Consider the following 16,254-nt stretch of genomic DNA (forward strand, 5'->3'; position numbering starts at 1 on the left):
ACCAAACGAGATTGGGCGCTTTCAGGGTGTTGTGCCCGTAGGCAATTTCTTTGTGCACTCTCAACCCTCTTGACAAATGCCAAGATGGTCACCTTGGGAAACAAGGGAAAAAAAACAGGTCAAAGCCAACAACATAAAAAGAAGCCTACGGCATCCGGAATTCCCAGGCGATCTCCCAATCAAGACACTAACCAGGCCAGATCCTTCTATGTCACCTGGTCTTCCCAGGCAGTCTCCCATTCAGGTACTAACCAGGCCTGATGCTGCTAAGCCTCTGAAATCAGACGAGATCGGGTGCTTTCAGGGTGATGTGGCCGTAAGCGTTCTCTTCAAGACACGCCCAACCCTCTTGACAAACGCCAAGATGGTCGCCTTGAGAAACAAGCGAAAAAAACAGTTCAAAGCCAACAACAAAAAAAGTAGCCTATGGCACCTGGTATTTCCAGGCGGTCTCCCATCCAGGTACTAACCAGGCCCGACACTGTTTAGCCTCTGAGATCAGATGAGATTGGGCGCTTTCAGGGTGATGGGGCCGTAGATGATCTCTTTGGGCACTTTCAACCCTCTTGTTAAACGCCAAGATGGTCACCTTGGGAAACAAGCGAAAATAAACAGGTAAACGCCAACAACATAAAAAGAAGCCTACGGCACCTGGTATTCACAGATGGTCTCCCATACAGGTATTAACCAGGCCGTACACTGCTAGGCCTCCGAGATCAGATGAGATTGTGCGCTTTCAGGGTGATGTGGCCATATGTGTTCTATTTAGACACTCTCAACCCTCTTGACAAATACCAAGATGGTTATCTTGGGAAACAAGTGAAAAAAAAAAGGTCAACGCCAACAACATAGACCCTGGCGGTCTCCCATCTGACCCAGACCCTGCTTAGCCTCTGAGATCGGGCGCTTTCAGGGTGATGTGACCTCAGGCGAACGCTTTGGGACATACTCAAAACTCTTGACTGATGCTAAAATGGTCACCTTGGGAAACAAGCGAAAGAAAAACAGGTCAAAGCCAACAATATAAAAAGATTCCTACGGACCCTGCTTAGCCTCTGAGATCAGATGAGATCGGGCGCTTTCAGGGGAATGTGGCCGTAGGAGATTTCTTTGGGCACTCTCAGCCCTCTTGACAAATGCCAAGATGATCACCTTGGGAAACAAGCGGAAAAAAAAAAACATGTCAACGCCAACAACATAAAAAGAATCCTACGGCACCTGGTATTCCCAGTTGGTCTCCCATCCAGTTACTAATCAGGCCCGACAATGCTTAGCCTCCGAGATCAGACAAGATCAGGCACTTTCAAGGTGATGGGGCCATAGGCGATCTCTTCGGGCACTCTCAACCATCTTGACAAACGCCAACATGGTCATCTTGGGAAACAAGCGAAAAAAACCAAGTCATTGCCAACATTGGAGGCTAAGCAGGGTTGGGCAATCAGTTTCCTTGCCTGAAATAGGCATCTCAGAACTGCCATCTGGCTACTTCCCGGGTTTCCAACTCCTTCAACTAATCCCAGGAGACAATACTTCGCCTCCATCCTGGTGGAGGTTCCAACCACCCGATCAATGGTTCCTGTCACCTCTGTCCAGTAGCGGATCAATTTTGGGCCTCTCCAAAACATGTGCATCATGTCTCCCCTCATGTTCCCGCACCGGGGGCAACTTGCGTCCGGCCGTTCGGCCAAACTGAAAAAGTTTACGAGGAGCATAATAGGTTCTATATAATAAGAACAGATGTGACATCCTGTGTGAGGAGAGCCACAATTCACCACAGGCAGGATTCCTGTGGCCAATTATAGCTCGGGGGGTTTAGTACACACCCCACACTATATAAGGCCGCCAGCACGGCGGCCTTGTATAGTGTGTTGCGGTGGTCAGGGAAAGAGGACGATAGGCAGGGACAGTGTCTTTACTGCTTGGGAACCTAGCACTGTTACAGTGGGTGTTATGTGCCTCCTGCACAGTACACACCTGAAGCTACCCTTTATTACTGGTGTTCAATTTCTGCAATACATGCATCTGCAGTGCAGAAGTTAGAGTCGGTGTTGTGTGCCTCCTGCACAGTATACACCTTATTGCTGGTGTTCTGTTTCTGTAATACTGTTACAGTGCTAGGGTGTACAGAGAAGCTGGTATATATAGAAGACTACAGCATACAGAAGAAAGGCTAGTGAATACAGAATACAGGTTTCGTGTATGTAGATAGGCTTGAGTATACAGAGATGCTAGAGTAAACAGTGAGGCTGGGGTACACAGAGAGGCTAGTTTAAAGACAAATACAAAGATGTTAGTGTATATAGAGAGGTTAGTGTATAGAGAGAGTCGAGTGTATACAGAAAGGACAGTGCATATAGAGAAGCTAGTGTATACAGAAAGGATATACATGAAAGCTGACATTCTATACAGAAGACAGGGTAGTGTATACAGAGAGTCTAGTGGGTACAGAAGACAGGCTGGTGTATTCTAGCTAGTTTTTACAGTCTAGTGTATACAGAAGACATAGAGCTTAGTGTATTCAGAGAGTCTAGTGTATACAGTCGGCGAGTGTATACATAAGACTGGCTAGTTTACACAGTGTTTACAGAGATGCAAGGGTGTACAGAGAAGCTGGTATATATAGAAGACTACAGCATACAGAAGAAAGGCTAGTTAATACAGAATACAGAAGACTCGTGTAGGCTTGAGTATACAGAGATGCTAGAGTAAACAGTGAGGCTGGGGTACACAGAGAGGCTAATTTAAAGAGAGGCTAGTATATACAAAGATGTTAGTGTATATAGAGAGGTTAATGTATAGAGAGGGTCGAGAGTATACAGAAAGGACAGTGCATATAGAGAAACTAGTGTATACAGAAGACAGGCTTGGGTATACATCCAAGCTGACAGTGTATACAGAAGACTGGGTAGTGTATACAGAGATTCTAGTGGGTACAGAAGACAGGCTGGTGTATTCTATCTAGTGTTTACAGTCTAGTGTATACAGAAGACAAGCTGTGGTATACAGAGGGTTTAGTGTATTACAGAGATGCAAGGGTGTACAGAGAAGCTAGTATATATAGAAGACTACAGCATACAGAAGAAAGGCTAGTGAATACAGAATAAAGGCTGGCTTCTACGGAGAGGCTACCACTACGGAGATGCAGAACACTACCTAGGGTATATAGAGAGGCTAGATTATACAGAGAGGCTAGTGCATAGAGTGAAGCTATTGTATATAGAAGCCTGGTTAGTGTATACAGAGAAGCTAGTGTGTACAGAAGAAAGGCTAGACAGGCTATAAAGAGAGACAAGTTTTTATAGAAGACAGTTTGGGGTATACAGAGATGCTAGTTTATACAGAGAGACTAATGTATACAGAAGACAGGCTAGGGCATACAGAAGACAGAAGACGGGCTAGTGTATTCAGAACATAGGCTAGTGTATATCGAAGACAGGCTATTGTATGCAGAAGACCGGCTAGTGTAAACATGCTGGTGTATATAGAGAGGCTAGAGAATTTAGAGGGTAGGCTAAGTGATAACAGAAGACAATCTGGGCTATACAGAGACATTTCATCATTTCATCTAGCTCACATCTCTAATGGATTTTGTCTCATTGCCATGTTATGCCTTTTCATTCTTATGCTAAATATAGATCACTACACGATTTTAATCATCCACATCAAGCATGCAATAAAACTATCATACATCAAACTAAACCATGTACTCCTTTGCTCTATTTTGCATATTTGTACCGGGACTGTGATTATGTGACAGTCCTGACACACCATCCTGACTTATTTTTCTTTATTTCTTATTAGAAATGGAGAGTACTATCTCAAAATCCGCTTAAATCTATTCACTTCCATGAGTTCTACCTCTAATTGTACCTTAATGCAAAATGTTCACAAAACCATCCATTTGCTACCAGACATGCTGCACATACTAAGAGTAATGTAACTATCGCTCTCTAACGATGTAAACAGTTTTATTGCTTTTCTGACATTGACCGAGTATCTCTGACATTAACTGAGTATCTCTCTGCACTATGATCTTAATAATAATAATAATAATAATAATAATAGGATTGTGTAATGCAAAGATCAACTAGTCTAATATAAGCTTTCTCATTGGTACCGGCATATCCTTTAAATTTAGACTAACGCAACTATTTCTCGGCCATTTTCAAGCTAAGCTTTCAATCTCTTACCTTTGAACAGCGATACTTCCTCCCTACAATATTAAGCCATTTAAATGTCCTATTGGTCGCCTATATTATACAACTCTTTGAAAAGCCTATATGTAGAGAATAAAACTAGTCTTACATCTTAATAAAACAGTTTTATTGCTCAACCAGTATCAGCTGTCATGACAAATAAACGTTTCCACTGTTTGACTCTATTTTCTGTATTACTTCTTTTTCTCCACCTTATCTGTCACAGTTAAAACACAGTGACAAAACATTTCTTTTTACCGCAGCAAAATGTGAGAAAAGCAGTATAAGCCGTCTTTCTGCCATATGCAACCATCTCTCGCTACCTCTATGCAATAGGATTCTCTTTCCAGTGGAAACGGAAAACAGTCAGTGTAAGCCGTCTTCGTGCGTAACAAAATTAGTGGAACGATTTACACGTTGGAATTTGCAAGCTACGTCAATTTACTGTTAAATAGAGTACCTTTGCATTTATCCCTTGACTTTGCAACTATCCCTTGATCCCTTTTGTGTATTCACTTTATCTCGACCTATATATAATGCCTCAATATTTTCCTAATTTGTTTTGCTATACTTATTATTATATTATAGAGATTACTAACTCTAAATCATTGTAAACCTAACCATAGTTATAATGTCTACAGCTAATGTTACGTTAAAGCAAAATTCACACAAAACCATCTTTTTAAAACCTTTACACATTAAGAGTAATGCAACCATCTCTCGCTACCTCTATGCAATAGGATTCTCTTTCCAGTGGAAACGGAAAACAGTCAGTGAAAGCCGTCTTCGTGCGCAGCAAAATTAATGGAACGATTTACACGTTGGAATTTGCAAGCTACGTCAATTTACTGTTAAATAGAGTACCTTTGCATTTATCCCTTGACTTTGCTACTACCCCTTGATCCCTTTTGTGTATTCACTATATCTCGACCTATACATACTGCCTCAAAATTTTCGTAATTTGTTTTGCTATACTTATTATTATTATTTTATAGAGATTACTATCTCTAAATCATTGTAACAAGTTATAATGTCTACAGCTAATTTTACGTTAAAGCAAAAGTCACACAAAACCATCTTTTTAAAACCTTTTACACACTGCACATTAAGATTAATGCAACCATCTCTCGCTACCTCTATGCAATAGGATTCTCTTTCTGACTCTATTTTGTGTATTACTTCTTCTCCACATTAACTGTCACACTGATAACCATTTGTAACACATAACACTTGCAACACATTTTTTAACAGCGGCAAAATGTGAGAAAAGCAGTGGGACGGTTTACTTGATTGAGAAGTGGTTGCAGTAGCAAAGCATAGGAATACAGTTTGATTACATTAATAACACATAATGCAACTATTTTACATTCATTTTACATTCACATCATGCATACATCCTAATGTAAGCTGTCTATCACTATTAATGTTCATGGTTACTGATACATTATGCCGATGACCAGTGGAAACGGAAAACAGTCAGTGTAAGCCGTCTTCGTGCGTAACATAATTCATGGAACGATTTACACGTTGGAATTTTCAAGCTACGTCAATTTACTCTTAAATACCCTTTAGCTGCTTAGCTCACACTTTGCTGTATGTAGCCGCGTTTACATGTAAGTAACCAATGGGGATTGACATTTCATGTCCATCTCACATCTCTAATGCAATTTGTCTCTTTGCCATGTCATACTTTGCCAGTTATTATACTTTCTCATCCGATAGAAACCTAGGCGTTGCTGATATTTCATGATTACAGCAATCATCTCATCTAATTGCGTTTCCGACATTCTGCCTTGGTATTACTTTGCAATGCTCTATTGAACAATGTAAAGGTAAGCTAGATATTTTGTGTATTTCCAGTTAAACTCGACCTGTATATACTGTCTCAATATTATCCTTTCTAATTTTGCTAAATTAGATTATAGAGTTTGCTATGTCTAAATCCAGGTTACCTACTCACCTTTATTACGTATACTGCTAATTTTAGGATAATACAAAACGATCTTATTGCTTCTTTACACGCTGCACATATTAAGAGTAATGCAATGCTACCGTGAACAGTTTAATTGCTCGGGATAACTTTTACATTTAGAGTAATGAAATGATTTCTCAGTTTTTTTGGAGCTACTGCAACTATCGCTTCCGATCTCATTTCGACTGCAATACTTAATCTCTGCTATTGCAGAATATTTAGCTGCTGACACGTAATTAACATGATTGATAAAAACCTACACACGTTGTTGCTGTTATTTCACGTATTTCCACTTAAACTCGTTATAGTTATTTTGCTATATTTATTACTAGTATAAACAGATTATATCTCTAAATCCTGGTAAACCAGCTCACACTAAACCATCTAATTTCTACCTTACACGCAGCACATATTAACATATTAACATTTAGCCGGTATAGTGAAATAGTAAACGAAATGTGTAGATCACTCATCTAATATCGTCTTTTCAGTGCTACCGGAACAACTTTTAAATTTAGAGTAATGCAACGATTTCTCAGTTTTATGAAACTACTGCAACTAACGCTTTGGATCTCTTTCCTGATAAATTACGCTCTGCAATATTAAGCCATGTAAATTGTCCTATTGGTCTGCTAACAATGCTATGTATAATAATACAAATCTTTTAAAAGCAATATCGTCTCACTGCAATACTTACACTCTGCATAATATATATGAATAATGCGAATAATGCTAATAATAAAGTCGTGTAAAACTCGGCTATAAGTAGAGAATAAAACTATCTTACATCAAAATAAACCATGTACTGCCAAACCAATAATGGCCAATTACTCAACGTCTATCAGTCAATGACTTAACAAAATAAACTTTAGCACTCTTTTGCTCTATTTTGAATAGTTGTAGTTCTCCACATTAACTGTCACATTGATATCACCACTGACAACACACCACTTTGTAACAGCACCAAAATATGAAAAAAGCATTTTACATGTTTCAGAAGTAGTTGCATTAGCAAAAAATAAAGTCCTGTTTTCTTTACACGCTAGCTTTTCTGTATACATGAATCTCTCTGTGTACACTAGCCACTCAATATAGACTAGCCTCTCTGTCTTCTGTATACAGGTGCCCGTAATCTATATAAACTAGCCTGCCTTCTTTTTACAATAGTCTCGGTGTCCCAGCCTCTCTGCATACACTAGCCTCACTGAATTCCCCAGACTGTCTTCTGTATACACAAGTCTATCTGTAAAAAAAATAGCCGGTCTTCTGCATACTCTAGCCTCTCTGTGTAACACAGTCTCTCTCTGGATTCCCTAGCCTACATCTCTGCATACCCAGGACCTTCCTCTGTATAATCTAGCCTATCTGTATACACTAGCCTGTCTTTTGTACAAATTAGCTTCTCTGTAGCCGGTCTTCTGTATACACGAGCCTCACTGTCTACTATTGGTTGTCTTTTGTATACACTAGCATCTCTTTATACATTAGCTCTCTGTATACCCAAGCCTCTCTGTATACACTAGTCCACCGGTATACACTAGCAAGTCTGCATACACTAGCCTCTCTTTGTAACTCAACTTCTCTCTCTGTATACCTTAGCCTCCATCTCTGCATACCCAGGACGTTCTTCTCTATAATCTAGCCTATGTGTATACACTAGCCGGTCTTCTGTAGACATTAGCCTCCCTGTATAAACTAGCTGGTCTACTGTATACACTAGTCCGTCTGTATACACTAGCAAGCTTGCATACACTAGCCTCTCTGTGTAACCCAGCCTCCATCTCTGCATACCCAGGACGTTCTTCTCTATAATCTAGCCTATTTGTATACACTAGCCTGTCTTTTGTACACATTAGCCTCTCTGTATAAACTAGCCGGTCCTCTGTATACACTAGTCCATCTGTATACACTAGCAAGTATGCGTACTCTGTATACCTTAGCCTCCATCTCTGCATACCCAGGACGTTCTTCTGTATAATCTAGCCTATCTGTATACACTAGCCTGTCTTTTGTACACATTAGCCTCTCTGTATAAACTAGCCGGTCCTCTGTATACACTAGTCCGTCTGTATACACTAGCAAGTCTGTGTAACCAAGCCTCTCTCTCTGCATACCCTAGCCTCCATCTCTTGCATAAACCAGGACCTTCTTCTGTATAATCTAGCCTATCTGTATACACTAGCCTGTCTTTTGTACAGATTAGCCTCTCTGTGTAAACTAGCCGGTCTACTGTATACACTAGTCCATCTGTATACACTAGCAAGTCTGCATACTCCTGCCTCTCTGTGTAACCCAGTCTCTCTCTCTGTATACCCTAGCCTCCATCTCTGCATACCCAGGACGTTCTTCTGTATAATCTAGCCTGTGTTTTGTACACTTTAGCCTCTCTGTATAAACTAGCCGGTCTTCGGCATACACGAGTCTCTCTGTATACCATTGGATGTCTTTTGTATACACTAGCTGCTCTTTATACATTAGCTCTCTGTATACCCAAGCCTCTCTATACACTAGTCCGTCTGTATACACTAGCAAGTCTGCATACACCAGCCTCTCTTTGTAACCCAGCCTCTCTCTCTGCATACCCAAGATGTTCTTCTCTATAATCTAGCCTATTTGTATACACTAGCCTGTCTTTTGCACACATTAGCCTGCCTATATAAACTAGCCGGTCTTCTGTATACACTAGTCCGTCTGTATACACTCTAGCCTCCATCTCTGCATACCCAGGACGTTCTTCTGTATAATCTAGCTTATCTGTATACACTAGTGTATACAGACAGACTAGTGTATACAGAGGACCGACTAATGTGTACAAAAGACAGGCTAATGTATACAGATAGGCTAGATTATACAGAAGAACGTCCTGGGTATGCAGAGCGCTCAGCTTCAAGGTATGGCCAACGTGAGTAATATGAGGGACACTCCTCACCCCCGCCCCCACCTACCAGATCTGAGTTTCATCCCCTTGCCCTCTCTGCCCCGGTCATCTGGTGGCAGTTTTATGCACTCCCTGGCCCCCACCCATTCATAATCCTTACCGACCTTTCTTTCCGCTGCTCACAGGAACACACTGAATGACTTGTCTAATTAACCAACTTGTACAAGACACCGCTATCCTCCTGTCTGACACCGGTCCCCCTTGGAGGCTTTACCCCTCACTGTTTGGGTGGTCCCTGCCTCTCCCTGGATGCTCCACATATACCACAACGACATTGTCAGAGGGGCACCACTTGACAGGACACAGGGCTTTCATTCCGGTGCCATCTCCCATTGGAGGAAGGGATGATGGCCCCAACCCCTTGGCAGCAGGTTCTTTCATGTACAGACCAGGGCGGCTCATCTTCCCTTCTGGAGTCTTGACCTTAGATGGGGGAGTTGCACTTTGGGGGGTCTGAGTGATACCTAATGCGCTGTACTGGAAGGGCTTGACATTCCCGCATATGTGTCCCCTCCCCCTGGATGCGCCCCTTGTCCCCCCCTCTGACTCCCACCTACTCTTTGCTGACATTGCCTTCTGCAGCTTTCGGGGACCCTGGATGACTTATTTATTGAGCCTATTGGTACGAGACACTGCTTCCCTCCAGGGTGACTCTGGACCCCCCTGGAGGATTTACCCCTTACTGTTTGGGCGGTCCCAGCCTCCCTCTGGATGCTCTACACAGCCCCCGATGGCGATGCAGGAGAGACACTAATTGGCGGGCCCCAGGACTGCTGCTCAGGTGAAGTCTCCCGTTGGATGGAGGGATGGTGGCCCCAGCCCCTTGCCTGCCGGATTTTCCATGCACCGACCAGGGCTGCTCCTCTTTCATCTTGATGTGGTGACCATGGAGGGGAGGAGTTGAAATTTATGGGGTCCGGGTGTTTGCTGGTGGGAGTGCGCTAAAGGACTTGACATTTCTGCATGTTTGTCCCCTCTCCCCTGTTTCCCCCCTCCCTTCCCCCCCTTCCCACCCTTCCCTTCCCTCCTTTCCCTCCCCCTTTCCCCCTTCCACTCCCCCTTTCCCCCCTTCCACTCCCCCTTTCCCCCCTTCCCTGCCCCTTTTCCCCCCGGGGCGTGGACGGGGGAGAGGGGGGTAAGGAGAGGACAATCTGCCAAAGGGAGAAATGCATTTGTCCGGGGACTGCATGTACTTTAGGGGTATGGGACGGGGAGTGGTGGATCCCATTCTGTGATGCCTTTTCTGTTGTGACGGGCTCCCTCGTGCATGCCTATGTTTAGGGCGAGCCGAGGAGACCCCTCAGTGCTGACAGTTATATGCTCTACCTCTGTTTTGGTTATACTATTGTTTTTTGTTTCTTTGATGTTACTGATTGTCTTTTATTTGCATACCGGTATCAGACGTGACATTTACCACTGCCGGGACTGGGGGGACTAGGATTCGGGGGCTCCCTCTCCGACCTGTCTACCCAATAACCCAAGTAGGACAGCGCTTTAAACCCAGTGTACATCTGGTAAGCGCTATAGCATAATTGTGCTGTTTTAGTATACCCTTCCTGTACTGTTGAGTGCGGACAACCCTTAATTTCCCTCTCCCCCTGGGGTTGAGGTGCCCGGCCTCTTTTTCCCTTTACCTTTCCTTCCATTTGCCCTTCCTTTCTCCCCCTTAGTTCCCGCCATGCATTACCTACCCAAAACCTACCTTGGTTCAACTTTCTTTGCTTTTCTCTGATGTCCCCCCCCCCCTCCCCGAGGAGCGATGGCAGACTCAGTCAAGGTCACCTCTCTAAACGTTAAGGGACTGAACTCCCCTGAAAAATGGTGGATCCTCCTGTGAGAACTGAACACATCCTGTACTGATGTGGCCTTTATACAAGAAACACATTTTAAAAATACTAGCCTCCCCTTTCTATGGTCGAGATCCTTCCCTAAGGTCTACCACTCTACTAACCCCTCCTCTCCATTCTGATCTCTAGCAGGCTCCCCTGGGTTCTCCAGGATTCTCTGGTGGACCCTGGGGGCCAATATCTTTTTCTTAGGGGCCACATTGGAGAGCGCCTTTTTACATTTGCCACTGTGTACGCTCCCAATGATCACCAAGACACGTTCCTCAGAACTACCCTGTACAGATTATGTGACTTTCGGGAGGGCCAATTGATATTAGGTGGGGACTTTAATGTCCCCTTTCGCCATCGGTTGACACTTCTGCCTCTTGCTCCTCGCTCCCTACCCCTCACCTAGGTCTCTATTCTGGCACCTTAATGAGAGCCTCCTCCAGATACCGTAAGTTTTAGCAGATGTGACCAGGGAATTGGACCTTTATTTCCAAGAAAACTAAAGCAGGACTGTGACCCGGGGATAATTTGGGAGGCTCACAAGTCAGTACTCCGCAGGGTACTTATCAGGCACGGGGCGCGCATCAAACGAACACGGAAGGAACAGCTTGCTAATCTGTTTCGTGAACTTGCCTCTGTGTAAGCGAAACATAAACATACCCCCTTACGGACCTTAGAGATTGAATTGGGGACACTCCATACCCATATTGCTGTCCTACTCCATTATAAAGCGAAAGCGGCACTCCAGTTTTGTCGTAAACTGACGTAGGAATCAGAGGACACATGCAGAAAAATCTTAGCCAGGTCGGTAAAGGAGTTGAAATTTGGCTCTTACATACCACAGTTGATAGATGAGAATGGCCAGAGGGCCTCTACCCCAACCCAAATAGTCGAAGTCTTTGAAAAATGTTACTCTGATCTCTACAACCTGCCCGATTCAGGGTCTGGACAGGACAATATAGACAGATATGTAACCGGTTCTGGTCTACCAACCCTCTCATCGGAATCACGGGAGTACTTGGAGGACCCGATCACACTGGAAGAAGTCCAGACGGCCGTGGGACCTCCGAAGGTGGGTAAGGCTCCGGGCCCTGACGGATATACCGCACAATACTTTAAGACCTTCTTCCCTATTCTCGGCCTGCGCTTGGTGAATTTATTTTCCTGAGGATACCCTTAGAGCCCACATCTCGTTGATAACTAAGGAGGGCAAGGACCCAGGCCTATGTGGGAGCTACAGACCCATTTCCCTCCAAAATTCGGTCCTAAAACTATTCTCTAACTCCTCGCCACGTGATTGGCACATTACTTGTAGTCCCTTATACATATTGACCAGTTAGGTTTTATTCCCACCAGGGAAGATAGGGACAACACCACTAAGGTGCTTACCCTGATCCGTAAAGCAAAGTCATCTGGGACCCCTTGTCTTTTCATGAGTACTGATGCCGAGAAGGCTTTTGATCGGGTCAAATGGACATTAATGTTCTCGGTCCTTCGCCATATAGGTCTGAGTGAACGGATGCTGGCATGGATAAGTAAGATATACTCACGTACTTACATTCCACCGGACATCGCGCGTACGTTTATGTTGAACTTCCTCCCACCCCTTGTCACTAAGATCCGCAGTTTGCTTCACGGGTGGCATTCTGGCCTCCATTCCTGGTTCAGCAGATGCAATCTCATTAAAATGAACATACTCCCTAAATTTACTTATCTTTTCCAAGCTCTCCCGATCCAGATTCCAGTCCTGTTTTTTAAGCAAGCTCAATCCTTGCTCACTCAATTTAACTGGGCCCACAAAAATCCCAGACTTAAGCGGTCACAGCTGACATTGTCTAAACAACAGGGAGGGTTTGTTCTCCCTAACTTGCGACGCTACTACCTGGCCTCCCATCTGGGGCATGTATTGGACTGGAATCGAAACAAACTTTCTAAGCTCACTCCCGAATTCCGCTAAGAAGCGCCATGTGGTGCTATAAGTATTCCCCCACAGAATTTATGTCACATCCCACTATAGGGGCTTAGTTGAAAGTCAGTCACCTGATCGCTACCCAAAACACACTCACGTCTTTGACTTTCCCCCTATTCCCTATACGTGGCCATCCAACCTTTGAACTGGGGACCCACTTAGAAATTCCAACCTAGACAATGCGTCTAAATTCGTCATTGATGGAAAATGGCCTTCTTTCTCAACCCTAACAGATCCGACAGGGCTTTTCCAACTGCCTTTTTGGAGAGCGGCGCAACTACATCATTTTCTCCATTCCATCCCCAATCCTCAAACGTTCGCCCGCCCTCAGTCGGAGTTTGAGACTCTATGCAGGAGCGAAGGCCCTTTGGCCCACATTCTCTCTCAAACAGATTACCCACACTTAACCTGTCTGGTCAACTGGGAAAAGGACCTTAATTGCTAATTTTCCCCAGCACAGAGACAACGCATTATCACTTTGGCTCTCAAAATGTCGCTGTGCACGAAGATACAGGAGACGAATTTTAAACTTCTCACCAGGTGGTATTTGACACCATCAAAGCTGCAGAAATGTTTCTCCTTTTCCTCGAACATATGCTGGAGGTGTGGAGAAGAAGAGGGCACATTGCTGCACATTTTTTGGTCCTGCCTCAGCTTGGTGGACTTCTGGACAGAGATCCGATCCATAACACAAAAATTCACAGACTTCTCCATCCAGGAAGAGGCTGCATTCTTTCTCTTGCACCATTCACAGATTCCCATTAAAGTGGAGGGCCGGTTATAAAAAAAAAAAAAAAAAAAAAAAAAAAAAAAAAGTCAGCGGCTGCAAACACTGCAGCTGCTGACTTAATAAACACACTCACCTGTCCAGGGCGCCCGCGATGTCGGCCGCCCGAGGCCGACCCGTCCCTCGGCTCTCGGGTCCCGGCGCCGCCATCCCTTGTAAGGGAAACAGGCAGCGGAGCCTTATGGCTTCACTGCCCGTTTCCTACTGCGCATGCGCGAGTCCCGCAGCTACTGCGCATGCGCGAGTCCCGCAGCGCTTTCTGAATGGGACGCGCTGTGTTCTGGAACACACAGTTCCCAGAACACAGCGCGACTCATTACCCAGAAGACGCCGCGACGAAGACAGAAGACAGAAGACCTCCGCGGAGGAGGAAGAGGAAGATTAGGAGAAAGTGCCTAGCAACAGGCATTTCTGGTAAGTAAAAAAAAAAATTTTTTTTCATTTTTTTTTTTTTTTAGATTTTTTGTAATTTTTAACATTTTTTTGTTTTTCAGGGTGGCCCTCCCCTTTAAGAAGTACAAAAAAATCTATTTTACGGCATGTGATAAATGCGGCGAAATCCTGCATCCCTCTCTATTGGAAAAAATGTTCCCCCCCTTTCATTACCCACTGGCTTAGGAAAATAGAGGACATTAAAAAAAATGGAGGACTTGATCCTCACATCACAAGGTATACAAGAATTTTTTAAACAAACCTGAGACATCTGGAATACCTTTATATTCTCGCTGGAAGGATGTCGCCTGCTATCGCCTTAGTGCTCTGAGCTTTCCTTGACTGGCCCCTTGGACAGTGGCTGCCATCGTGTCTCGTCCCCTCTTCTCCTTTTCTGATCTTTCAACCCTTCTCTTTTCTGCCTACCTCCCCTATCTCTCACCCCCTCCACCCCCTCTCTCTTTTGGAAAGAGTGGAAAATTGGGAATGACGGCCCCACACCCCCCTCTGGATGGATTATGCCGGAGGGACCTGGGGGTTTGTGTGACCCTGGATCTTGGTACAGTACTTTATCCGTGCCTCGAATCATTGTGATTGATGGAAGGCAGACTCACAGTTGCGAATATACCTGTATCAAGTATTGTTCAGCTGCTTTTTGCTCTGTATTTCTCTGTTGCATTATGTACTCGGGGGACCGTCTTCCCCTATTTGGAGAAAAAATTATATTTGAAAAAAAAAAAGAAGCCTACGACACCTGGTATTCCCAGGCGGTTTCCCATACAGGCATTAACCAGGCCTGCTGGTCTGCTTAGCCTCCAAGATCAGACGAGATGGAACAGATTCAGGGTGATGTGGCCGTAGCCGATATCTTCAGGCACTCTCAACTCTCTTGACAAACACCAAGATGGTCACCTTGGAAACAAGCGGAAAAAAATAGGTCAATGGCCACAACATAAAAAGATGCCTACGGCATCTGGAAATCCCAGGCGGTCTCCCATCCAGGTACTAAACTGGTCCCAACCCTGCTTAGCCTCTGAGATCAGATGAGATTGGGCTCTTTTAGGGTGGTGTGGCCGTAGGAGATTTCTTCAGGCACTCTCAACCTTGACTAACGCCAATATGGTCACCTTGGGAAACAAACAAAAAAATCAAGTCAACGCCAACAACATGAGAAGAAGTCTACAGCACCTAGTATTCCCAGGTGGTCTCCCATCCAGGTATTAACAAGGCCCGACCCTGTTTAGTCTCTGAGATCAGACGAGATCTGTTGCTTTCAGGGTTATGTGGCCATAGGCGAGCTCTTCAAGCACTCTCAACCCTCTTGACAAACACCAAGATGGTCACCTTGGTAAACAAAAAAAAAAAAAAAACAAGTCAACGCCAACAACATAAAAATAAGCCTTCAGCACCTAGTATTCCCAGGTGGTCTCCAATCCAGGTACTAGCAAGGCCCGACCCTGTTTAGCCTCTGAGATCAGAGGAGATCGGGCGCTTTCAGGCTTATGTGCCCATAGGCAATCTCTTTGGGCACTCTCAACCCTCTTGACAAATGCCAAGATAGTCACCTTGGGAAACAAGCGAAAAAAAAACAGGTCAATGTCAACAACATAAAAAGAAGACTACGGCACCTGGTATTCCAAAGCCATCTCCCATCCAGGGACTAACTAGGCCCAACCCTTCTTAGCCTCAGAGATGCGAAGAGATAGGGCTCTTTCAGGGTGATGCTGCTGTAAGCGAACTCTTTGGGCACTCTCAACCCTCTTGACAAATGCCAAGATGGTCACCTTGGGAAACAAGCGAAAACAAAACAAAACGAATCAAGGCCAACAACATAAAAAGAAGCCTACAATAACTGGTATTCCCAGGTGGTCTCCCATCCAGGTACTAACCAGGCCTGACTCTTCTTAGCCTCCAAGATCAGATGAGATTGGGTGCTTTCAGAGTGCTCGGACTCTTTCCCCATCACTAATGGGACGAGGCAGGGGTGTACTCTGTCTCCCCTAATTTTTATTCTGACACTGGAACCACTTATGTGTCACGTTCGGAATGACCCGAATATTACTGGCATATCCAAACCCTCGGCACACCACAAAATTGCGGCATGCGCTGACGATCTAATTTTTTT

At 44.4% G+C, this 16,254-nt stretch overlaps 4 pseudogenes; all 4 read right to left on the bottom strand.

Annotated features, from left to right (window-relative positions):
• Nucleotides 1–421: 421 nt before the first annotated feature.
• Nucleotides 422–540, bottom strand: LOC143949188 (5S ribosomal RNA; annotated as a pseudogene).
• Nucleotides 541–1,206: 666 nt separating this feature from the next.
• LOC143949542 (5S ribosomal RNA) lies at nucleotides 1,207–1,325 on the bottom strand (annotated as a pseudogene).
• Nucleotides 1,326–15,090: 13,765 nt separating this feature from the next.
• Nucleotides 15,091–15,210, bottom strand: LOC143949889 (5S ribosomal RNA; annotated as a pseudogene).
• A 95-nt stretch (nucleotides 15,211–15,305) lies between these two features.
• LOC143949698 (5S ribosomal RNA) lies at nucleotides 15,306–15,424 on the bottom strand (annotated as a pseudogene).
• Between the last annotated feature and the right edge of the window lie 830 nt (nucleotides 15,425–16,254).

Source organism: Lithobates pipiens, unplaced genomic scaffold, assembly GCF_037356315.1.
Source record: "Lithobates pipiens isolate NorthernLeopardFrog02 unplaced genomic scaffold, aLitPip1_a1.2 Scaffold_30, whole genome shotgun sequence".
In the NCBI taxonomy this organism is placed as follows: Eukaryota; Metazoa; Chordata; class Amphibia; order Anura; family Ranidae; genus Lithobates; species Lithobates pipiens.